General features: G+C 36.4%; 1 pseudogene; it reads left to right on the top strand.

Moving 5' to 3' along the window:
* Positions 1-11,802: 11,802 nt before the first annotated feature.
* On the top strand, positions 11,803-12,733 carry LOC110259132 (annotated as a pseudogene).
* The last annotated feature ends 14,003 nt before the right edge of the window (positions 12,734-26,736 follow it).

Genomic DNA, 26,736 nt, shown 5'->3' with positions numbered 1-26,736 from the left:
TTCATAAAGTTAAATAGAAAAGATTACTTTTAAATTCATTTTATGATGCCAGCACCAATATTTAGGAAGCACTTATATCAAAATTAGACAAAGACCATATAAAGCAAAATACAGGCCAATACCTTTGAGCAACATAGATGCAAAAATCCTCAACACAATTATTAGCAAATGGAATTCATTAGCACATTAAAATGATCGTACAACACGGCCAAGTGGAACTTATCCCTGGGAGTCAAGAACAGTTCATCACATGCAAATCAATTAATATATTATAGATGATTAACAGAATGAAGAATAAACACCACAAGATTATTTCAATAGATGCAGAAAAGTATTTAAAAACATTAAATACAATTCCATGATAAAACCTCTCCACAAACAAAATATAAAGATTTTACATAAACATAATAAAGTTTATTGATGAAAATCCCAAAATTAACATCATAGTCAATGGTGAAAAGATGAAAGCTTTTTCTTTAAGTTCGGGATCAAGGTAAGGATACCCACTCACAATCGTTTTACCCAACACAGTACTACAAGTCCCAGCCAGAGAAACAGACCAGAAAAAGAAATAAATCAATAAGAAGTGGAAAAGAACAAGCAAAACTGTTATTATTTTCAGATAACATGTTACTATTTACAGAAAACATTAAAGACCCACTAAAATATTGAATAAACCAATAAATGAATTCAGTAAAATTTCAGGATGCAAAATCAATATACAGAAAATTTTCCGTGTTCTATACACTAATAACAATATATCAGAAAGAGAGATTAAGAAAAATCCCATTTACAATTATATCAAAAAGAATAAAATCCGGAGAAAAAATGTAACCAAGGAGGTAAAAGATCTACACATTGAAAACTATAAGACAGTGATGAAAGACAGTGAAGATGACATAAATAATTTGAAAGATCTATGCAAGTGGACTGAAAGAATACTGTTAAAATACCCATATGACAGGAAGCATATAAAGATTCAATGCAATCCTTATCAGAATTCCAGTGGAGTTTTTACCAAAATAAAATTTAAGAAAATTATAAAATTTGTACAGGACCCTCCCAAAAAACCCCAACTAGCCAAAGAAATCTAGAGAAAGAACAAAGCTGAGGGCATCACGTGCACTGATTTCAAACTCTATTACAAAGCTATAGTAATCAAAACAGTTATGGTGTTGAGGCATAGATCAATGGAACAAATTAGAGAGCCCAGAAATAAGCCCATGTGTATCTGTTCAATTAATTTATGACAAAGCAGCTAAAAATACTTAATAGGAGAATCACAGGCTTTTCAATAAGTGGTGTTGAGAAAACTGGATAGCCTCATGCAACAGAATGAAATTGGACCACTATCTTACACCATATTAAAAAGTTAATGCGAAATGGATTAAAGACTTACATGTAAGATGGAACCTTTAAAACTTCTAGAAGAAAACTTAGAAGCTTCTTGGCATTGGTCTTAGCAGTGATTTTTCTGGATATGACACTGAAATTAGAAGCATTAAAAGCAATAATGAGCAAGTGTTAGTACATCAAACATCAAAGATGCAGAACATCAAAAAATGAAAAGGCAACCTACTGAAAGGAGAAAATATTTTCTAACCATATATCTCATAAGCAGTTAATATTCAAAATATGAAAAGAACTCACATGATTTAATAGCAAAAAAATCCAATTAAAAATGAGCAAAAGATTAGAATAGACATTTTTCCAGAGAAGGTATCCAGATTGCCAACAGCTGTATGAAAAGACTCAACATTACTAATCATAAGAAAAATACAAATCAAAATCACAGTATCTCCTCACACCTGTTAGACTGGCTATTAACAAAAAGATAAGAAATATCAAGTGTCAGAGAGGATGGGAATAATGTGCACCATTGGTGGGAAGGTAAGTTGTTGTAGCCACTGTCAAAAACAGTATGGAGTTTCCTCAAAAAGTTGAAAATAAATCCAACAATTCCACTTCTGTCTATTTATCTGAAGAATACAAAACACTATCTCTAAAAGATATGTTCAGTGGTATAATTTACAATAACCAAAATGAGGGAAAAACCCAAGTGTCCCTTGATGGATGAATAGATAAAGAAATTGTAAGATGTGAGATGATTACATATATATTCAGCCATATATATTACATATAATATATATTACATAATTAAATATTATTCAGCCACAAAAGAATGACATCTTGCTGTTTGTGACAAAATGGATGGACCCTGAAGGCATTAGGTCAAGTTAAATAACTCAGACAAAGAAGGGCAAATGTCATAGGAACTAATTATATGTGGAATCTAAAACTAAATAAATAAATGCCCAAGCTCACAGAGATAGAGAAGAGATTTTTTATTGTCAGACATGAAGGTTGAGAGGTGGGAAAATGGGTGAAGGACGCCTAACGGAACAAACTTCTAGATGTAAAATAAATTAGGTCATGGAGTTATAACATAAAGCATGGTGGCTATAGTTAATTACTGCATTGGATATTTGAAAGTTGCTAAGGCAGTAAAACTCAAAAGTTACCATCACAAGAAAAAAATTTCTATAACGACATATGGTGATAGATGTTAACCTGATTTAATGCAATGATCATTTTGCAGCATAAATGATATTGCATGTCAGTTATACTTCAACTTAAAAAGGAATACTGTTAAGAAAATGAATGGACAAGCCACTGAACACCTATATATAGCAAGGACTAATACATACAATGGGTATATATGTTAAGTATATAAATAGAACATATATTTCAAGAATATATGAACATATACATATAACTCTAAAGTCAAAACTTAAAAAGGCAAACAACCCTTAAAAAACAGTGAGGCAGTTTCATACAAAACTAGACATACTCTTACCACATATAACAAAAACCATTATCACATGTAATGTTTATAACATAGGGAATGTTTATAGCAGTTTTATTCATTATTGCCAAAATTTGGGAGCAACCAAGATGTCCTTCAGAAGGTGAGTGAATAAATAAGCTGGTGCATACACACAATGGAATATTATTCATTGTCCCTGCTGTGGCTTGGGTCACTGCTTTGGCAAATGTTTGATGTCTGGCCTGAGAACGTCTGCATGCAGCATGTGTGAGGGGATAAAGAAGAATTGGTAGAACTTCAAATGATTAGTGCTAAGCTAATCTTAAAAAGGCTACAAAGTAAAAATAAATAAAAAATAATTTTAAATAAAAAGGCTACAAACTATATGATTCCAACTAAATGATAGTCTAGAAAAGACAAGACTAGGATCAGTGGTTCCCAGGGGTGGGTTAAGGGACAGGAATGAACAGGCTGAGCACAGAGGATTTTTAGGCAGTGAAGATATTTTATAGGATTATATAATGATGCATACATTTCAATATACATTTCTCAATACCCAGTGAACAACAAAGAGTGTACTTTAATGTAAACTACAGACTTTAGCTAATAATTATGTATCACTACTGGCTCATCAACTGTAGCAAATACATCATCCTAAAGCAAGCTGTTAAGAAGAACTTGCAGAGTGTGTGTGAGGAAGAATGTGGGAACTCTACACTTTCTGATCCATTTTTCTGTAGACCTAAAACTGCTTGAAAAAAATTAGGTTTATCCGTTTTAAAAAATCCCAAGTGAGATTTTTCTTAGTGTGATTTGGCACTACTTTTGAAACGCCCCTCATTTGCTCAAATATCAGTCCATTATTTCTTAAAATTCCAAGTGTGACAAGCAGCTAAGGGTGTGCAGTGATAACTTTCTTACACTTTATATTGGTGCCAAATACTTGTTCATTTAGCATGCAATAACTCAAGGCACATCTAAGGTAAACATGAAATTCTTCAATTGTAGCAAAAAAGAACATAACATTGAGCAAAAAAAAATTGCTGATCAACATCATATTGCACTGCTCAATTTACCTGTAACTCCAAAAATCTACCTTTGGGAAAATCAGTGTGCACAGAAGACCAGATTTCCATTAGACAAAAAAGTATGGACAATATCCAGTCCTGCTAATTAACATCCTTCCTAATGATATGAACTATTTTTAACTCTCTGTTTTGAGAAATGGTGGCAACCCACAAAGGGTGTTGTTAACTTCCTATGTCTCAATCTCTTGAAGCTTATGCTGAGTGAAACACGCACCTGAGCAGGTACCTAGAAAACCTAGTCTCCAAATTCTAGCAACTGGTTACAGTTTATTCCTCTATCTTTTCTCTTTCTATCTCCAGGTTCCTTTTGCTTACACTCTTCAGTTGAATCATTTTTAATTGTCTTGTTGTATATCATTCTGGTCTCACTTTCATAATTTCACTTGCACTATAAGGTGAATTTCTCTTCAAAGAGATCTTTATTAAATTGATGTTTGAAGGAACTTCAATTTTCCTTCCTTTTTTTTCACTTAAATTAGATTGATGGAAATAAAAAATTATGTCTTGGCTATTACATTCCAACTGAGCACAATCTGGTAGAGAAAGCTATCCCTATGTTTGGAAAAAACTGAATGATCAAGCCTTAAAAATCATTATAATTACTTGAAAAACAAACTTTTTAGGTATTTAATATGTGCCAGAGCATGCTCTGATGCTTTTCATGTCTTAATTCATTTACACAACAACACTATAAGGTAAATACTATTGTCATCCTTCTTTTACAGGTGAGGAAACTGAGGGACAGAGATGAAGCAACTCATCCAAGGACACATAGCTCATAAACCAAGGAGATGGAGATTCAAACTCAGGTAGTCTGGCTCCTGAATCTGTGCTCTTATTTTGAAATTATACTATTTTTGAAATTGTTCTTGCCACAGCTTGAGGCAACGCAAGATCCTTTAACCCACCGAGTGAGGCCAGGAATGAAACCTGAGTCCTCCTGGATAGTAATCAGGTTCGTTACCACTGATCCACAACAGGAACTCCATCAATAGTCAGAATATTTTTAAAGTAACAGTCTAATAAAGTAACTTTATAATAAAGGAAAATTGTAACCCAATTTGTGTATCCCTTCAACACAGACACAAAAATTGAAAAAGCAGTAACAAAGTAAAACCAGTGATATATAACTAGATCGAAATACCAGGTAAGTCAGCTTTATTCCCAGACTGTAAAGTTTCTTTATCAGTTGTAAATCAACTTAACATATTAAAGATATGAGAAAGACAAATCAATAAACAATTTGATACAGAAAAAGCATTTGATAAAACCCAATACTCACTCATAATAAATTTCATAGAAGCAGCTTTAGAAAATTAGGCATAGAAGGTACATTGGGTTGAATAATGTTCCCAAAACATTCATGTTCACCAGAATCTCAAAGTGTGTCCTTATTTGGAAATGGAGCTATACAGATTTCACTATGGTAAATTAAGATCTTCATTAAGGGATTCCCCGTAGCAGTACAGCAGAAATGAATCAGACTAGGAACCATGATAACCTAGTAGAAATGGACCAAATTTCATGAAAGTCACAACTGGCCAAACTCACACAAGAAGAAATAGGCAATACAGTAGGCCTATATATAATAAATGGAAACTGAACCAATACTTTAACCTAACAATACAAAATTCTTCAGGTCACATGATCTATAAATTCTACTTACAAGTATGTATCCAAAGGACAAAAAGGGCACTAATTAGAAAATCCTCTCTAGCCCTGGGATATCTAGTCACTTAGGATGGAGTGTGATAATGTGAGAAAAACGAATGTATATACGTATGTGTGACTGCGTCACCTTTCTGTACAGTTGAAAATTGACAGGCCATTGTAAACCAGCTACAATGGAAAAAAATTAAACAGAAAAAAGAAGAAAATCCTCTCAATGTTCACTGCAGTTTTAAATATAATAACCAAGATATGGAAGCAACTCACGTGTCTATCAATAGAAGAATGGATAAAGAAGACATATATACACATAACATGATACTCCCCAGCCATTTGTAATGACATGGATGGACTTTGGACCTTGAGGGTATTATGCTCAGTAAAATAACAAAGACAAAGAAGGACAAATACCATAGGATTTCACTCATATGTGGAATATTAAAAATAATAATAATAATAAAAATTTTAAATAAACAAGACAAACAACACAAAAACTAACACTTAGATAAAAAGAACAAAGCAGTGATTATCAAAAGGGAAAGGTCATCAGGAGGGCAAAATGGGTGAATGGGATCAAGTTTATGGTGATGGATGAAGACTAAATCTTTGGTGCTGAGCATGCTGTGGAGTATACAAAGGTAGAAATATAATTTTTACACACAAAATATATGATCTTATAAGCCAATGTTAACTTCTAAAAATAATTAAAATACATGTATTATTAAAAGTAAAATACAAAATATTTTTCCAGAAATATTTAACATACATCACTAGTGTAAGGCATGATGGTTTGATTTACGCATTTTTGAAATGATTTCCATAGTAGGTTTAGTTAACTTCTATCATCTCATCTAGACACAACAAAACAAAAAGAAAAACTAATTTCTCCTTGTGATGAAAACTCAGGATTTACTCTGTTAACTTTTCTTTATACCATACAGCAGTTAACTATAGTCATAATGTTTTACATTATATCCCTACTACTTACTAATTATATATTGGAAGTTTTGGCTGTTTAACCATGTTTCTCCAGTTCTCTCTTCCCATCACTCCACTAACTATGGTAACCACAAATCTGATCTCTTTTGTTATTAACTTGATTTTTTTTTTTTTTAGATTTCACATATAAGTGAGATCATACAATATGTGTCTTCTCTAACTTATTTCACCCAGTATAATGCCTTTAACTTCCATACGTGTTGTTTCAAGTGATAAAATTTTCTTGTGTTTCGTGGTTGAATGATACCCCATTGTATCATTTCACTTTGTGAAACTGTCTACAAGTCCCTGTGTCCTTGTGTGTGTGGTTTTTTTTCAGATTTTATTTTATTTATTTTATTGTTTTTTTCTCCACTGTACAGCATAGGGACCCAGTTACACATACATGTATACACAATTTTTTCCCCCATTCTCGTGCTGCGAAGTAAGTATCTAGACATAGTTCTGAGTGCTACACAGCAGGATCTCATTGTAAATCCATTCCAAGAGGAACAGTTTGCATCCGTTAACCCAAATAGCCTCTCCTTTAGCCTCCTAAGCCTCTGCTTAGTTCAAAAGGCTGACTCAAGAATGAATGATTAGGAAATACTGTTAAGCTAAAAACTTGTTAAAACTGTCTCCATTAAATTAAGCCTTTCCTTGTCCCATAACTTACTTTAATTGGCTTTTCACAAATAATTTCTTCCTTGCTTAATTGTTTTGTTGTTGTGTGTTTACTAATGACTATTTTCTAGTTGGAGTTATATTGTGTGCGTGGTATTTTCCTTTCCAACACTCCTTAACAGTCCCTTCCTTTGTAAGAAACCTTCACCCAAGAGAAAAGGTCAAAGTGTGGTAACCCTGAAGATCACCAGAAACCATCACTGGACCACCTGATGCTCGCCTTGATGACTTTGAAATGCTCTATGGAGGGAGAAGAATGCAGGAGCCCTATTCCTTATCAACAGCCCTGTTTTTCAAGCTAAATCTATAAGACCCCTTAATAGTCCCTCTCAAGGGAAGACACAATTTTGAGGACATTAGCCTGCTTTGCCTGGCAAAGCAATAAAGTTGTTCTGCTTCACCCAAAACTCTGCCTCTGAGACTTAATTGGTAGGGTTTCAGCAATACTTGTATCTTGGCATCCACAGGGGATTAGTTCCAGGATTCCGCTACAGATCCCCAAACCCAACGATGCTAAAGTCTCTTATACAAATGGGGTAGTATTTGTATATAACCTATGCATGTTCTTTTATACACTTTAAATCTTCTGTATTTAAATCTCTTAGATTACTTACAGCTAATAGGATGTATATGCTATGTAAATAGATGCCAGCATATGGCAAACTGAAGTTTTGTTTTATAGAAGTCTCTAGAATTGGTTTCAATATTTTTATCTGTGGTTGGTTGAATCCACAGAGTTGAAACCCCAGATATGAAGAGCCAACTATATGTACCACAACTTCTTTATCCATCCATCCATCAATGGACACTTAGGTTGTTTCCATGTCTTCATCACTATAAAAAATGCTACTTATGAATGTGAGGGTGCAGATAACTTTGAATTAGTGTTTTTGTTTCCTTTGGTTATATTCCCCAAAATGAAACTGATGGATTGATTATATGATAATTCTGGTTTTAATTTTTTGAGGAAATTCCATAACATTTTTCATAGAAGGTGCACAAACTTACGTCCCACCAACAGTGCACATGAATTCCCTCTCCACATTCTTGCCAACATTTGCTATTTCATGTCTTTTTGATGATAGATATTCTGACAAGTGTGAAGTGATTATCTTTGTGGTTTTGATTTGCATTTCCCTGATGATTAGTAATCTTGATCATTTTTCCTTATGCTTGTTAGCCATCTGTATGTCATTTAATACAAAGTATTGAATGAAAATAAATCAAGAAAGCTTATAGGAATGCCCCCCTTACATAAAGCCTCTTGCTTGTTTCTGGAAAAAAAAATATTGATACATAGGACTCACTCCTTCCCACTCCATCAATGAGAATATCAGCAACAATTATGGATGACGTCTCACTCTTCCTCACCTCAGTAATTCTAAGCAAGCTTGTAGTTTGACATTTTCTGTTCTAAATGGTATTTATTTCTTACCCACCCAGCACATTAATAGGAGATATTCTTACATCTTCTTTCTTTTGTTACTTCTCATCATCCAATAACTTCTGATTTTTTTTTTCTCTTGAGAAAATTAGCATGATTTGTAGACCTGGTTCCCAGGAGAAATCAATAAAAGGCTGGTTATTAGAGATCTTAGAGTCAGTGGGTCACCGACACCTAGTACTACTAATTACCTATATTCTCACTGGGAATAAACTTATATATTTCTGTTCTAAAGGTTATTATCAAAACTATTGAGTTTCTACAAATGCTGCTGTACAACTTCAAAGAGAAGAGGTAGGTCATAAAAATACTTGTAATGTTGAGCAGTATCGCTCTCATATTTTTCTCCCACTTTTTGTCTTTCTGTCTGTCTCCAATTATTCCAATGCTTTTGATACTATTCTCACTATTTAAATCATTAAATTATATTTTATACCTGAAGACAGAGATATTACTGAAAGGACTGAAAATTATGATGCCCATTCCGTTCCCATACATGCTTCAACGGCAATGATTCTCTGTCCTCATATAGGGAATACTGGGGTCCATCAATTCCCTCCACTTGGTGTATTTGATAAAGCATTTGATGATATTAACCAATGAATGGCTCAAGAATTAAAAGGAGAAGAATGAACACAGCTTCATAGAACTGGTACCTGTTAGTTCTGAAAAAGACCTCTATAACCAGGGAGCTAATGTGGTTAAGATTATAAATTAAAAGAAAAATTAATGAATATGGCACATCAGTGAAGAGGACATTAGCAAAATGAGTTTTGAACAGCTTTACTTCTTTGTGTTTTCAGTCTTAAGGTGGTTATAATTGCAATTGGCCCCTTAGAGGAGAGGGAATTTTCAATCACTAAAGTCAGAAGACCGACATTCTATCTGGTTTTTTGCATTACCTACTTGAAAAGGTCCCCATGTTCTAAATGTTAAAGCCAAAATATCCAGCAGGGATAGCAACTCTTATGAGACTCTGCCTCTGGAGAATTTCTGTTTCCTTAATGTTTTTTGAGAAAGCAAAAGAACTAAATATTTTGCACTGGTTTGAAAATAATCTTTCCTCCTGTTCTACACATGAAATCAGTATTTCAGAGTTCTAAATGCCAGAACCAATTCCTGATAAGCCTTGAACAGAAGATAGGATCTTATTCAGGGATTAATCAGCACAACACAGCAGTACACAGAATTATGAATAAGTCTGATTTCATCACATAAGTTTAGCTTTTCTCTTTAGACATATTTCTTAGATCAGTCTTATCTGTCTTAGAAAATATTAGGGAATACTATAAAGAATAAAATTTAGCTGGTAAGCTAAAGGGGTGGCTTCTATCAGTGTTTTCCTACTAGTCTCAGAGTCTGATTTGTCTATTCCAAATAACAGACACGGCAGGATTCTACAAAATGTCACATATATCAATTATGCCCTAGGCGAGGAATTATGTACACATCTGGTCCAAGTTTGGCAAAAAACACCCAGGTTTTCTTCATAGTACACCTGGTAATTGTCATTCATTCACAAAGAAATGGTTGTTTAGCCAGGGCTAATAAAACTGAAACTAGTGTTAAAAATAATAATTTACCCCTAACTATCACATATAGGCATACTTCACTCTCTCCATAAATCTCACAGTGATTTTCTTTTTCTTGCCCATCTTTCTCTCCTGCTGTTTTCCTTTCATTTGCTTCCACATTTTTTATTGCAAATGTACAGCCGAAAAAGAAAAATAAAAAATATAAATGTTCAAACTTTTTAATATTAAAATTACCTAAAATGTCATTATCCAAAGGGATTTCCTTGACATGTTAATATATATACTTAGACATTTTTGCAGTGTATGCATATCAAGAGTACATCACATAATACACTCACTTATAATCAACTTTTGTCACTTAATAATTTAGTCGACATGTCAGCAAGTCTAAATTTGCATCATTTTTAATGACCACATTCATTTTGGTACCAATCTTATCAACTTCCTCTTTTTACATACCTGTTCATATCTGCTCTTAAATGTACTTCTATTTTTCCTCCTTAGATTAGATAATGAATAGATTCAAATATATGTTATGGATAGACATTTTCAAACATTCTATTTATTTATAGTGATAATATATATTCTCTCCTAAAAAACTGTTGGTAGCAAAAAAAAATTGTTGGCAGCAATTTTACTCATCTAAAATGCTAAAATAGCATTTCAGTGGAACTAAGCTTCAATTATTTGAAGACAAGCTCTCATGACCTTCATGGCCTGTAACTTTTTCATGCTCTTAGTGTGTTACAATTAATGTTCTGTTTCAGTGAAGTCATCATTGATTTCTCACTTTCATGTTCAAACTGCCAGACATTAATGCTAGAACAGAGTTCTCAAAGAATAAAATCTCTCTCAATTCTAGCAGAATACTGAGAACACCTCTTTTTGAGTCTGCTGATCCTCCTTCTTTGGAATTTGGACCTTCCCTTGATTTAAAGTGTATCTTAAGTCCCCAAGTGACTGGTTGCAATCATAAGTTTTAGAAACAATCAGAGAAGTAAGCCATTTCATCTTATGCTACCATTCCTCTTAGGTTCAACATTCATTCCCTCATCAGTTGGTGCTCTATCTGTGATTAATGCCCAAGAGTTCTCAAGTATGAAATAAAAGAATAATCAGAGAGTACATTCTCCTAGAGTATGTGTGGACAAATGTGATTAAGAATTTGAACACTCCAAATATGGCTGATTATTCATGATATGGAAGGTGTTACTTTATACAAACAAGACTGAAGAAGCCAGAATTATTGCACAAGCTTGGTAAAGGAACTTTCTGATAGGAAAATGTTACTCTTTGTTCCTAATTCCTCCACCTTACCTGCCATATTCCCATATGAGTTCTTTCCTTATCTCTTTGGTCTAACTTTGATTATTTCACTTATTTTATTCATTTATATTTTCACTTGCCCTCTCCGTATGTTTTCTAACTTCACATTTTGGCACTTGCAACATATTTTCCACAGAATCATTTATGGGCAAACGATGTAATAAAGTTTGATAAGTGTATTTTGCAATTCCTTCTTATTTTCTGCCTTCAGAGAACTTCAGCTTCTTTTCTGCTGATTGAGTCAATGACAGAGTAAATTACTCTGTGGTATCTGAATTTGTATTAATTGGACTTTCAAATTCATGGGAGATGAATCTTTTTCTCTTTTGGTTCTTCCTCGTGTTCTACGTGGGAATTATCCTGGGAAACCTCTTCATTGTGTTCACGGTAATTATTGACTCTCACTTACACTCTCCCATGTACTTCCTATTGGCCAATCTCTCTCTTCTTGATCTAGGTCTTTCCTCTACCACAGTGCCCAAAATGATCTCTGATCTTTTAACAAACTGCAATGTTATTTCTTTTCCAAAATGCATGACACAGATATTTTTTATTCATGTCATGGGTGGAGTTGAGATGTTGCTGCTCATAGCCATGGCATATGACAGGTATACTGCAATCTGTAAGCCTCTCCACTACCTGTCAGTTATGATCCGCAAAATGTGTTTCTTCTGTAGTGGCTGCCTGGATGGTGGGAATAGTCCATGCTGTATCTCAGTTTGTTTTTGTCATAAACTTGCCTTTTTGTGGGCCTAATAAAGTAGATAGTTTTTATTGTGATTTTCCTCGGATTATGAAACTTGCTTGTGTAGACACTTATAAGCTAGAGTTTGTAGTAATTGCTAACAGTGGGTTTATATCAATGGCTACCTTCTTTTCTTTAATTATATCCTACATTTTCATTTTGGTTACCATCTGGAAACGTTCTTCAGGAGACTTATCCCAAGCTTTTGTCACACTGTCAGCTCACATCACTGTAGTAATTTTGTTTTTTATGCTATGTATGTTTCTCTATGTATGGCCTTTCCCTACAACATCACTGGATAAGTATTTTTTCATTGTTGACTTTGCCATCACCCCTGTCTTGAATCCTGCCATCTATACATTAAGAAACAAAGACATGAGAGTTGCCATGAGAAGACTGGGCAAACAGATTTTAGGTTACAGGGGGATCTCACAATAAATGGAGGAGATCTAGAGAACGAGATGCTTCAGGCTCACCAAAAACACTGAGAGCCATGTGACTGACTTCACAAGAAGTACCATTGTACTTCTCTCTACTATGGTAAGAAGTACCATTGTACTTGTCTCTACTATTTGGAGAGGAGGTCAACAAAAATGCATCTGTAGAAACTGACTGTCAAATCAGAGGTGAATTTATTTTGCCAATCACACAGAATAAACTGACTTCATCTACCTTCATGGAGAAGAGAGATGAGAAAACTGAGCCGATTTCTAGGTGTAAGCTTAATATTCAAATACTATTTTCTAAGTGACATTTTCTGGGACTTATTAATTATAATTACTCTCAATTATAAATAAATACCTCAAAAATTGATAAACTTGTCTCATAGTAAGCTTCTGGATTCAATAGATAAGATGTGAGTATAGGTAAATCATATGTCAATAAAGTATATTTTCAAATTTTCTATTTCAATCTGATTTTATTTTTATTATTTTTTAAATTTTATGGCCACATTCCCATAAAATTCCTGGGTCAGGGATTGAATCCAAGCTGCAGCTGAGATCTAAAATGCAGCTGTGGCAACAGTGGAACCTTCAATCCACTGTGCCAGTTATGGGATTGAACATGTACCTCTGAAGCAACCTGAGCCACTGCAGTTGGATTTTTAACCCACTGTGCCACAGCAGGAACTCCCTCTATTTTAATTTTAGTTTAAATTAGAATAAGAATAAAGTCAACTATGCATTACTTATGTTAAGCCTTGAACTCAAAGTTGCCTGTGCCTTGATTTTTTTCCAGTTTAGGATGCTGTTTTCAGTTTTGTGTTTAGACTTGAGTGATGGCACATGAAGAATTTATTTAAACACTATCAATACTTTAGATAAAACAGACCAGATATTTTTGCAATTTTTCTGCTTCTCTGTTATTTTGATAATGAAGGAGGGGGAGGGAGTAGAATGGATTGGGAGCTTGGGGTTAACAGATGCAAAGTATTGCCTTTAGAATGGATTAGCAATGAGATCCTGCTGTGTAGCAAGGAGAACTACATCTAGTCACTTATGGTGGAGCCTGATAACATGAGAAAAAAGAATGTATACATGTATATGTAACTGGGTCACCATGCTGTACAGTAGAAAAAAAAAACTGTATTGGGGAAATAACAATAAAAAAAGAACCTGCTTCTCCCACCTCTACAAAAAAAAAAAAAAAAAAGCATTCTAATGTTCAATCATCCTGATTTGTTCTTTTAAAAGGCATAGAAATAGGCATAGATATTCCTTGGGAACTAATCACCCAAGGCTATGTGTTTAGAGGTCTTGTTTTTCTTGAATACAGTTGGTCCTCCAAGAGTTTACGTATTTGTGTTTGACAGCTTTGGATAAACGTAAAGTCAAAATTGGTGAGGCATATTCATTTTAACTGAGGATTTCTACATCTGGAACAAAGGCTTTATTAAAGTTACATGTTACTTTTTCATGTATTTGTTTCTACCATTCAATAAATAAAATCTGCTCAACTGAAAAAACTAATGCCTATTTTTTTTTTTTTTTTTGGCCTATGTTTCTCCAAGAATGTTGCAATAATATCTTTGGTTTTCTCTGTATAAATAAGTCAATAACAGTTCTTTTTAATGTTTTATTAGTCATCTGGACAGGAACTTTTTTACTTAATTATTGCTGATAACTCGCTTGTTCAAATACTTTACTTGACTTCTGAAACACTACAATCTCCTGGTTTTCCTCCAACCTCTTGGATATTCCTTTCCAGTATCTGTTTGTTGAATTCCACTCATCCTCTCAATCAACAAACTTAGCATTGCTCAGAATTGCATCTTTGGCCTTTTCTCACTTTATATTTTGTCCCCAGGTGGCATCCATTCCCATGGCCTTAATTACTATGTCTAGCTTTTAGCTAAGGGCTCTCAAAGCTAGGGTACTATTTCTTGAGTTCCTAATCCATATATTTAACTGCCTACTTACTTGGATGCTTCAGAGTTAGCTCCCTATCAACAAGTCTAAAAATAAACTATTCGTCTCCCCAAATCTTCTCTTCTTTCAAGGTCCTTAGTCACAATAAACGGCACCAATACTTACCCAGTTGTTCAACCCCAAATATGGAGTAATAAATAATGGACACCTGCCTCTCCCCTGATCCTCAGTATTCAATACATCCACAAGTCCTACTAATTCCACCTTATAAAACCTATTAAATATGTCCCCTTATTTTCTTCTGCAATGCCTCCATTTTGTGAAGTCTTCACATGTCATTTTGGAACAGAATATTAGGTCAATTGTATGGTTTTCACACTTCAAATCTTATTTCCTTTAGTTACCATTATCTTTAGTATAGGAAATTTCTTTTTAAAGTATAAACATGTGATTTTTTGCTTAAGACCCTCATATACTTGCAGTGGCATCACTTAAATTAAAATACTAACTTCCTTTCAAAATTGGTCAGGTTATCAGCGGATCACATTCCCCTCTCCAGCTTCAGAGAACAACATGCTCTGTCCCTGAAATTCCAGGGCCAACTTGGTGGTGTTTGTTTGTTTGCTTTACCTGCCCCTAAACTTCAAACTATCATCTTTGAGGCTCTGCACTAGCTAATCATTCTGCCCGAAACACTGTCCATCATACTTCACTTATTAATATCTATTCATTCTTCAAATCTGTTTTAACACCATTTTACCAGGGACAAATTTCCAGAACATGGGTCTTGGAACTTTCCTTTCATTGTGTATTATTATTATAACACATCCTATGACCACTTTTGTAACATTAATTACACTCATAATTTTGTATCCAATGTGTGTCTTCCTCATTATATTTTAAGTTCCATGAGAGGAGATGCTGCGTCCATCATTTTACTGCTATAACTTCGGTAACAACAGTTAGAAAATACTCAATAAACATTTATCATTAAATAAATAAATAAACCCAACAAAGAATTAAAAATTAGCAAAATGATTAATTTGTCACAGTGTTTGAACTCCTTCTTTAAATTTGATCGAAAGTCACAGAATTAAAGACCTTCCTTCCCCTTTCTGTCTTCTTTTCTCTTCTTAATTAATTTCTCTACCTCCATCTCATCAAGTAGAATTGAAATCTACTGATGAGTTCTTTCTGCAGATGTAGCTGATTCAAATCTTGAGCCAGGCTCTGCTGAGGCAGCCTGTAAATCACTGGTCTCAGACCACTCTGATACTCCCAGCTCTCATAAACTCTACATTAATAACCCCTGCTTCTCTGTTGGCATAGGAGCCTTCTTACTACCAAGCAAACCCATGATCCATGCCCCAAGAAACAGCCCCTCAGATAGCCTTAGAAAATGCTCCATGTCAGCTGGTCAGCTTCCTGGGACCTTACTTCTGCCTACATTCTCCCTCCTTCATCTTACTATGCTGTTTTGCCTGGTATTCCAGTCTCCTACTTAGAACAAAAGCACATCAAGACAAGATCATATTGGCATAGTAGAAAGATTTATGGAGTTCTGCACTGCTAGTGATATTATAGATGAGTCCTAGGTAGGGCGAGAGGGAGGGAAACCAGAGAAATTTTCCACCAATTTGGAATGTCATTATTCCACAAAAATTAATTTGAGACCAGTCATCATTCTGCTTCTTTTCTGGAAAATATGGTTTTCCCTTGTTTCTGAACAGGAGAAAACAAAATGCCTCACTAAAACAAATACGACTCTAAATCAAGATAGAGACTTCACACCATGAGGCCTCCATGAAAACCTGGAGATCAGATTTATTATATGTACACATCAAAGATAGAGCCAGGCTTCTTCAGAGAGATCCAGTAGGCTTGTCTCAATGGCTTGTTATTGGTCTTTTGAATGACATCTGCCCCTCAAGTAAATATGCTCCTATTCAGGTAACTAAAAATAACTCACTCAATTCTTTTCTCTTATGTTTGTATCTGTTTTCCCATGATCTCTTAAGAAATCTATCCATGGAGGGTGGGGGGATGCGCTGGGGTTGTGGGATGGAAATCCTATAAAATTGGATTGTGATGATTGTTGTACAACTACAAATGTAATAAATTAAGAAATACAAAAAAAGAAATCTATCCAATAAAATGCAGAATTTACTTCTATACAGGCAACTAAGGAAAAATAAAGTTCAAAAGCATTCAAGAAGACTTTCACCCCCAATAGTCCAAAGTTTAGGAGCACAAGTAGACAGTCACAGGTAAACATTTACTATAATTAAAAACACAAAAATGATTAATTTATTCTCCTGTTATGAACTATAAGAACTATCTTTAATTATCCAGTGTTTAGATTTATGTATTCAAGCTTCATTCATGGCACTATAGATATCACGTCTGTTTGGAATGCATTTTCACACCCTCATCTTAGTCATTCCAAGCAATTCATGCCAGAGATTATCCACCCTAAATATGATTTTTTAAAATATATTCCAACATATTACCTTAAAACTTTCCCTCTTTTCCTCTATTCATTACCAGACAATCATTTCAGTATTCCTCTCTTGGGGAAATCAATGTGACTAACAGATTTAGTCCCCAAGAGAAACTAATAATGGGCTGGGTATTGGCCATTTCTGCAGCAACAGTGGGTCACTCTCCTGTGCAGTTAATTAGGTTATTTCCCATTATGAAGAATATTGTATACAGCATTGTCTTTGGGGCAGGAGTGTTTATAGAAATGAAGAGTAAGCCTCCTGAACCACTCTTCTCCTAAAAATGTACATCCTGTGACTGAACAGGCAGGTAGGAAAGATGCTTTTAAATTACAAAATAGCCCCTGTCATGGGTTCTTCCCTCTCCCTATATCCTTCAACTCCCCTTCAATTTTTGCTCCTGTGTAAAATATTGTCAGAAGTTTCCTCCATTCTGAAATATTTTGTCCTTTTATTCTACACCATCTTTTTCCTATTATCAAATTTCAAACACTGAATTATTTTGTCTTATAAAAATTATTACATAACATTTAATATTTTAAATTCTCCTTAATGTAAAGATTTAATATTTTAAATTTCTCCTTAATGTGAAGATTTTTCATGATTCATGTATTTCTGACTATTGTGCCTTCAAACTCGTTTTAAAGTTCATTTTCCATTGTGTAAAGCAGATATCTGACCTCACCTATTCTTACCCTATTTGAGGACCAAATTAAATTTTAAAACAGAAGAAGGAAATCTCAGTCCTCAACCTCTAGGATTCTTGAGTTTTCCTCTCCTTTACTATTATTTTCCTCTTGATTTGATGGCTCTGGCCAATGCCTAGGCTGGGAGGCTATGCACAGATTCAAAAAGATTCTGGCCTTGGGCTAGGGGATAGTACAGAGGAGCTGATGGCTACAAGAGAACTGCTTAAGGACTGGCCAGGTTGTCTGAAGAAATAGGAAAGAGGATTTCGCAGAGCAATATCCAATGAAAAAGAAACGATAGTTCAGAAAGGGAAGGCTGATTTTAATTTAAATGAAAAGAGAACTCAGGGATGAATAAGGTTAGAGTGATTCTATCAAATATAAATAATTCCATCTTTTTTTTTTTTTATTTTCCCACTGTACAGCAAGGGGGTCAGGTTATCCTTACATGTATACATTACAATTACAGTTTTTTCCTCACCCTTTCTTCTGTTGCAACATGAGTATCTAGACATAGTTCTCAATACTATTCAGCAGGATCTCCTTGTAAATCTATTCTAGGTTATGTCTGATAAGCCCAAGCTCCCGATCCCTCCCACTCCCTCCCCCTCCCATCAGGCAGCCACAAGTCTCTTCTCCAAGTCCATGATTTTCTTTTCTGAGATGTTCATTTGTGCTGGATATTAGATTACAGTTATAAGTGATATCATATGGTATTTGCCTCTGTCTTTCTGGCTCATTTCACTCAGTATGAGATTCTCTAGTTCCATCCATGTTGCTGCAAATGGCATTATGTCATCCTTTTTTATGACTGAGTAGTATTCCATTGTGTATACATACCACTTCTTCCGAATCCAATCATCTGTCGATGGATATTTGGGTTGTTTCCATGTCCTGGCTATTGTGAATAGGGCTGCAATGAACATGCGGGTGCATGTGTCTCATTTAAGTAGAGCTTTGTCCGGATAGATGCCCAAGAGTGGGATTGCAGGGTTATATGGAAGTTCTATGTATAGATTTCTAAGGTATCTCCAAACTGTTCTCCATAGTGGCTGTACCAGTTTACATTCCCACGAACAATGCAGGAGGGTTCCCTTTTCTCTACATCCCCTCATCACTTGTTATTTGTGGATTTATGAATGATGGCCATTCTGACTAGTGTGAGGTGGTATCTCATGGTAGTTTTGATTTGCATTTCTTTTATAATCAGTGATGTTGAGCATTTTTTCACATGTTTGTTGGCCATCTGTATATCTTCTTTGGAGAAATGTCCATTCAGGTCTTTTGCCCATTTTTCCATTGATTGATTGGCTTTTTTGCTGTTGGGTTGTACAAGTTGTTTATATATTCTAGAGATTAAGCCCTTGTTGGTTGCATCATTTGAAACTATTTTCTCCCATTCTGAAAGTTGTCTTTTTGTTTTCTTTTTGGTTTCCTTTGCTGTGCCAAAGCTTTTCAGTTTGATTAGGTCCCATGGGTTTATTTTTGCTCTAATTTCTATTGCTTTGGGAGACTGACCTGAGAAAATATTCATGATGTTGATGTCTGAGAGTGTTTTGCCTATGTTTTCTTCTAGGAGTTTGATGGTGTCCTGTCGTATATTGAAGTCTTTCAGCCATTTGGAGTTTATTTTGGTGCATGGTGTGAGGGTGTGTTCTAGTTTCATTGCTTTGCATGCAGCTGTCCAGGTTTCCCAGCAATGCTTGCTGAATAGACTTTCTTTTTCCCATTTTATGTTCTTGCCTCCCTTGTCAAAGATGAATTGACCATAGGTGTCAGGGTTTATTTCCGGATTCTCTATTCTCTTCCATTGGTCTGTCTGCCTGTTTTGGTACCAGTACCACACTGTTTTGATGACTGTGGCTTTGTAGTATTTCTTGAAGTCTGGGAGAGTTATGCCTCCTGCTTGGTTTTTGTTTCTCAGGATTGCTTTGGCGATTCTGGGTCTTTTGTGGTTCCGTATAAATGTTTGGATGGTTTGTTCTAGTTCTGTGAAAAATGTCATGGGTCATTTGATAGGGATTGCATTGAATCTGTAGATTGCTTTGGGTAGTATGGCCATTTTCACAATATTGATTTTCCCAATCCAGGAACATGGAATATCTTTCCATTTCTTTACATCTTCTTTGATTTCTTTGATTAAAGTTTTATCGTTCTTGGCATATAGGTCCTTTACCTCCTTGGTCAGGTGTATTCCGAGGTATTTGATTTTGTGAGGTGCAATTTTAAAAGGTATCGTATTTTTGTATTCCTTATCTAATGTTTCATTGCTGGTATACAGAAATGCAACTGACTTCTGAATGTTCATCTTATATCCTGCCACTTTGCTGAATTTATGAATCAGTTCAAGGAGTTTTGGGGTTGCGTCCTTAGGGTTTTCTAGGTATAGTATCATGTCATCTGCATACAGTGACTGTTTGATCTCTTCTCTTCCTATATGGATGCCTTTTATTTCTTCTGTTTGTCTAATTGCTGTGGCCAGGACTTCCAAAACGATGTTGAAGAGCAGTGGTGAGAGTGGGCATCCCTGTCTTGTTCCAGATTTGAGTGAGAAGGCTTTCAGTTTTTCCCCATTGAGGATTATATTTGCTGTGGGTTTATCATAAATGGCTTTGATTATATTCAGGAATGTTCCCTCTATACCCACTTTGGCGAGGGTCTTGATCATGAATGGATGTTGGACTTTGTCAAATGCTTTTTCTGCGTCTATTGAGATGATCATATCATTTTTGACTTTTTCTTTGTTAATGTGGTGTATGACGTTGATTGATTTGCATATGTTGAACCATCCTTGTGGACCTGGGATGAACCCAACCTGGTCATGGTGTATAATTTTTTTGGTATGTTGTTGGATTCGGTTGGCTAAGATTTTGTTGAGAATTTTTGCATCTATATTCATCAAGGATATTGGGAGATAGTTTTCTTTTTTGGTGGTATCTCTGTCTGGTTTTGGAATGAGGGTGATGGTGGCCTCATAGAATGTCTTTGGGAGTATTCCTTCTTCTTCAACCTTTTGAAAGAGTTTAAGGAGGATGGGCTCCAATTCCTCTTTATATGTTTGATAAAATTCACCTGTGAAGCCATCTGGTCCTGGACTTTTATTTGTAGGGAGTGATTTTATGACCTCTTCAATTTCATTTCTAGTGATTGGTCTGTTCAGTTGGTCTGTTTCTACTTGATTCAGTTTTGGCAGGCTGTAAGATTCTAGAAAATTGTCCATTTCTTCCAGATTGTCAGACTTGTTGCCATACAGTTGTTCATAGTATTCTCTTATGGTTTTTTGTATTTCTGCTGTATCCATTGTGATTTCTCCTTTTTCATTTATAATTTTGGTTATGTGGGTTCTTTCTCTCCTCTTTTTAGTGAGTCTGGCCAGGGGTTTGTCAATTTTGTTCACCTTTTCAAAGAACCAGCTCTTGGTTTTATTAATTTTCTCTATTGTTTTTTGAGTCTCTATTTTATTGATTTCTTCTTTGATCTTTATAATTTCCTTCCTTCTGCTGACTTTAGGCTTTTTTGTTCTTCTTTTTCTAATTCGTTTCGGTGGAGGGTTAAGTTGTCAATTTGGGATCTTTCTTCTTTTTTGAGAAAGGCCTGGATTGCTATAAATTTCCCTCTGAGCACTGCTTTCGCAGCATCCCATAGATTTTGAGAGGTTGTGTCCTCATTATCACTTGTTTCAAGGTAGTTTTTAATTTCCTTCTTGATTTCCTCATTGACCCATTGGTTTTTGAGTAGCATGTTGTTTAGTCTCCATGGAGTAGGTTTTTTCTCTTTCCTTTTCCCATGGTTGATTTCTAATTTCATGGCATTGTGGTCAGAGAAGATACTTGAGATAATTTCTATGCTCCTAAATTTATTGAGATTCGCTTTGTGTCCCAATGTGTGGTCGATTCTTGAGAATGTTCCATGAGCATCTGAGAAGAATGTGTATTCTGCTTTTTTTGGATGTAGTGTCCTGAAGATATCAATGAAGTCTAACTTTTCTATTGTTTCCTTTAGGATCTCTGTTGCTTTATTGGTTTTCTGTCTAGAGGATCTGTCCATTGATGTGAGGGGGGTATTAAGGTCTCCTAGTATGATTGTATTCTCATCAATATCTCCCTTTATGTCTGTTAATGTTTGTTGTATGTATCTGGGTGCTCCTATATTTGGGGCATATATGTTGACGATAGTAACCTCCTCTCCTTGGATGGATCCCTTAATCATTAAGTAGTGTCCTTCTTTGTCTTTCTTTATGTCTTTTGTTTTAAAGTCCATTTTGTCTGATATGAGCGTTGCGACTCCTGCTTTTCTGTCACATCTATTGGCGTGAAATATTTTTCCCCACCCTTTCACTTTCAATCTATATGTATCTTTTGTCCTAAGGTGAGTTTCTTGTAGGCAGCATACTGAAGGTTTTTGCCTTTTTATCCACTCAGCCACTCTGTGTCTTTTGATTGGGGCGTTCAGTCCATTGACATTTAAGGTGATAATTGATAGATGATTATTTATTGCCATTTGAACCTCATGTTCCAGTTGATTCTATGGTTCTGCATTCTTTCTTTCTTTCTTTCTTTTTTTTTTTTTTTTTTTTTTTTTGGTTGGATGGTCTCCTGTCATTATCTGCTTGAGTGAATTTTTTTTTTTATTTTTTGCAAATGCAATATTTGATTTTGGTTTGTGGTTTCCCTGTTTTTTAAGCATGCTAACCCCTTCCCATAATTGTGTGTTTTAGCCTGATGGTCCTGTAAGTTCAAACACTTCATTACTATATTAAAATTAAGGAGAGAAACATACATACAAACAAAAAGGATTATTTACCTCCTAACATCCCTTGCCCTAATTTTTGGTTTTGATGACTCTTTCTTATTTTTTTCTTTTTAATTTTATTTTGTTTGAAGCATGTTCATGATTAAATATGTATGCTGCCTTATTTGAGTGACTGCTCTCTGATTGCAGTTTCCTCAGTCCTAGTTCTTCCTCTTCTTCTTCTTTTTTTTCCTTTCTTTTCTTTTTCTTCCCTTTCCTTCCTTTCTTTTTGGTTTAGAGAAGCCCTTTCAATATTTCCTTTAACCTGGGTTTTGTGTTGCTGTATTCATTAAGTTTTTGTTTGTTGGGAAAATTTTTTATTTCTCCTTCTATTTTAAATGATATTCTTGCTGGAGAGAGTATTCTAGGTTGCATATTTTTTCCTTTGAGCCCTTTAAATATCTCTTGCCATTCCCTCCTGGCCTGTAGTGTTTCTGTAGAGAAATCAGCTGATATTCTTATGGGGGTTCCCTTGTAGGTAACATTCTGTTTTTCTCTTGCTGCCTTTAGGATCCTCTCTTTATCACTAACTTTTGCCATTTTTATTATGATGTGTCTTGGTGTGGGTCTGTTTGGGTTCAGTTTGTTTGGGGCCCTCTGTGCTTCTTGTATCTTGAACCCAGTATCCTTTAGACTTGGGACGTTTCCAGCGATAATTTCTTCAAATATATTTTCCATCCCCTTATCTTTTTCTACTCCTTCTGGAATTCCTATTATGCGTAGATTGGCCCGCTTTATATTACCCCATAGGTCTCTTATATTGCTTTCCAGTTTTTTGATTCGGTTTTCTGTCTGTTGACCGGATTGAGTGATTTCCATTATTCTATCTTCCATATCACTGATTCGTTCTTCTGCATTATTCATTCTGGTTTTTACTGCCCCTAGTTCAGTTTGCATCTCTGCAAATGAATGTTCTAGTTTTTCTTGGCTCCTCCTTATATTTTCTAGTTGCTTTCTGAGGGTATCTGCATTACTGTGCATATCTTCTCTTAATTCCTTCAGTATTTTCACTATTTCTCTTTTGAACTCCAGGTCTGTCAGACTGCAGAGATCTGTTTCATTGTTGACTGTTTTAGGTGAGTTCTCCTGTTGGTTTGACTGGGGGTTGTTTCTCAGCTTCTTCATCTTGCTTGTTGTTTTCTTTCTCCTGAGGGAGTTGTACTCTCCGTGATTGGGCAGTGTTTGCCTTGTCACTGCCGTGGAATATTTCCTGAGGGCTGGCGTTGTTGGTCAATCTTTTTTGAGGCAGTGTGGCTTTTCTGGAGTGTTGATGGGGCTAACAGTGTTTCTTTGAAGCAGAGGAGGACTTTCTGAGGACAGACAGGACTGGGAGGTCCACACCACGATGGTAGCAGATTTCACTTGGCCATGCAGAGCTTGCTCTGGTGTTTTTAGGCTGTGGGGTTCTTGCAGGGGGTTGGCGGTGTTGGGCAGCTGCTCTTCAGAGGTGCATCACCCCCTGGGGGCTGGAGCAGCTATCTGGGTCTCTGAGAACCTAAGAGGCTCTTCCCTAGGGCAGCCCAACTCAGAAGGACAGCCTGAGAATGTAGGCGGATCTTTTCACAGTCTGGCCGAGCTTGTTGCAGCTTTTCTGGGCTGCAGGGGCTCTTCCAGGGGGCTGGTGGTGCTGAGCAGTTATTTCACGGGAGTGGGGCACCCCCTGCAGGCTTGGGTGGGTAGCAGGGCCGTTGGAGATCCAAGAGGCCCCTCCCCAGGGCAGCCCAACTCAGAAAGACAGTCTTAGATCTTTTCCCGACTCGGCCAGGCTTGTTGCAGCTTTTCTGGGCTGCAGGGGGTCCTTCCTGGAGCTGGCAGTCCTATGCAGCTGGTCCACTAGAGCATCCCCTGGGGGCTTGGGCGGGTAGCAGGGCCGTTGGAAACTGAAGAGGCTCCTCCCCGGGGCAACCCAACTCAGAAAAACTGTCCGAGAATTAGGCCAATCTATTCACAGCCTGGCTAAGCTTGTTCTAGCTTTTCTGGGCTGCAGGCCTTTTCTCGGGGGCTGGTGGTGTTTGGTGCTGCTCTGCGGAAGTGTAGCCCCTCCAAAGGGCAAGCAGTCCTGTGCAGGGACAGCCCCTGCGGTGGTAGGCTTCAGGCAATTGTTTAGGCCAGCCCTCCTGGATGGCAGGCAGCCCCAGGTCTGGTGAGAGCATAGGGCGTGGTGAGTGTGGGGGGAGGGGATGCACTGGGAAGCACAGCTTTCTGCTAGCTAGTGGGCCTGTAGGCTTGCTGTGGCATGGGGGGTATTCTATGGGGACCCACCCCTTCTTCTCTCCCCTCCCCAGCATGGGCGCAGACCAGGCTCTTCTCCCAAGTTCCCTCTGATGCAGCTTTCCACTTCCCGCTCCTAGAGTATTGCTCCCTTCCTCTGCGACAGCTGTTTTCTAGTCTCCCAGGCAGTCTCTGCCCCGTCAAATGGTTTCTAGACCTCCCAAGCAGTTTCCGCTCTGCCCCGCCCCCCTAGCCGGGGGACTAATCTCTGGAGCCGAGGTCTCGGTGCCCAGCCCCCACCCAGGCGTCTCAATTTTTGGTGACTGTACCCGTAGTTCAGATGGTCCGTTGGGTTCTTGATCGGTTTTTCCGTACTCCAACTTACTGCTACACTCTCCTCTGCATCTGGAGATTCCTCCGGTTCATTTGATCTTTCCCCCGGTAGGTGACTTTCCAGGGTGCGGGATCCCTTTCTCCTCTGCAGTTCCCTTTCGGGAGCGCCCGTCCCGCTCGGATTCACCTTCTCTCACTATCCTCTTTTCTCCCGTTCTGCCCAATAATATCACGAACTTCTTGCCGTTATGGAGTTTAGGTTCCTCTGCCAGCGATTGGTTGCTGTTCTGTGCGAGTCATTTATTCTGTAGATGTGCTTTTTTTGTTGTGTTTGTGGGAGAGGGCGAGAGTGTCCCCCTACTCCTCCGCCATCTTGTCCTCTCTAATTCTAGCTTTTTAATGACTTTTTCTATATGCAGGTATAGAACATTACTGAGAAAGACCATTAGACTGGAAGTCAGGCTGACTACTAGTGCTGGTTCTGTAAATGTATTGCTGTAAATACACTGGCTAGCCATTTAACACCACTGGGTTGTTCTCCATCTGTAGAATGAAGTAATTGGACGCAGTAATGTTAAAGTTGTTTCCCACTGCTATGCAAACCTATAATTCTAATAATATTGTAATAAATATTTTATAAATACATATATAATCTAATAATATTTTTATAAATATTTTATGAATATATAATATAATATTTTTATAAATATTATATATATATAATCTTATTTAAAGATGTTTCTCTCCAGGTACTGAATAACTGATATATTTTAAATCTCCAACAGGAAAGATGGGAAATTCTACAGGGACTTGACTTCTGAAGAGCTCCTGGGGCTTCACACAGTCACCTGTGTTTCCTAAGAGAGCAGAGAAACCAAGTGTGTAGTCTTTTTCTTCAAACAAGCTCATGGTCAGGAGGACTTCTTCAACAATGATATATACTAATTCCAAATGTTTATAACAGAAAAGGTGGGACCTTCTTTACTTATCTAAATACTCGCATTAGCACATATGTAACTGGGTTATCACCAGGAAGCACAAGATTGTGGAAAGGTATTATGAAATTCAATTCCTCTACATATTTGTGAGGACTAGTATTTTGATTCTTATACGAACAATTTAGTACTTACGTCTAGACAATTCATTCTTCAAATATTCCTTGAGCTTCTTCTATGTGTCAGCCTGTTTCTGTTAAGGGTTACAGTGTTGGACAAAGCAAAAAGTGTCCTTATACAATGTATGAAAAGTTATAAATGTTAGAACTAGGGAAAGTAAAATATTGACTGGAGGTTAAGAGATATTTTAGATTGATTATTTCCTAATTTTTTAGAGGTGAGTCACCTGTCAGCTGAACCACCATGGGCAGCTACCCATTCCATTCTACCAAACCATAGCTACATAAATAGAGCACTCTTAAGTGTTCATAATGTATTGATATATGTCGACTTAAACCATGAGAGGCCACCTAAGCAAAGGTGTGCAATGTTCCACCAGTGCCTCTTTTAATTATTTTATTCTCCTTATTTTTCCTTTTGTTTTCTTTTTAA

This window comes from Sus scrofa, unplaced genomic scaffold, assembly GCF_000003025.6.
Source record: "Sus scrofa isolate TJ Tabasco breed Duroc unplaced genomic scaffold, Sscrofa11.1 Contig886, whole genome shotgun sequence".
NCBI classification, from domain to species: Eukaryota; Metazoa; Chordata; class Mammalia; order Artiodactyla; family Suidae; genus Sus; species Sus scrofa.
This window is presented reverse-complemented; position numbering and strand designations above follow the sequence as displayed.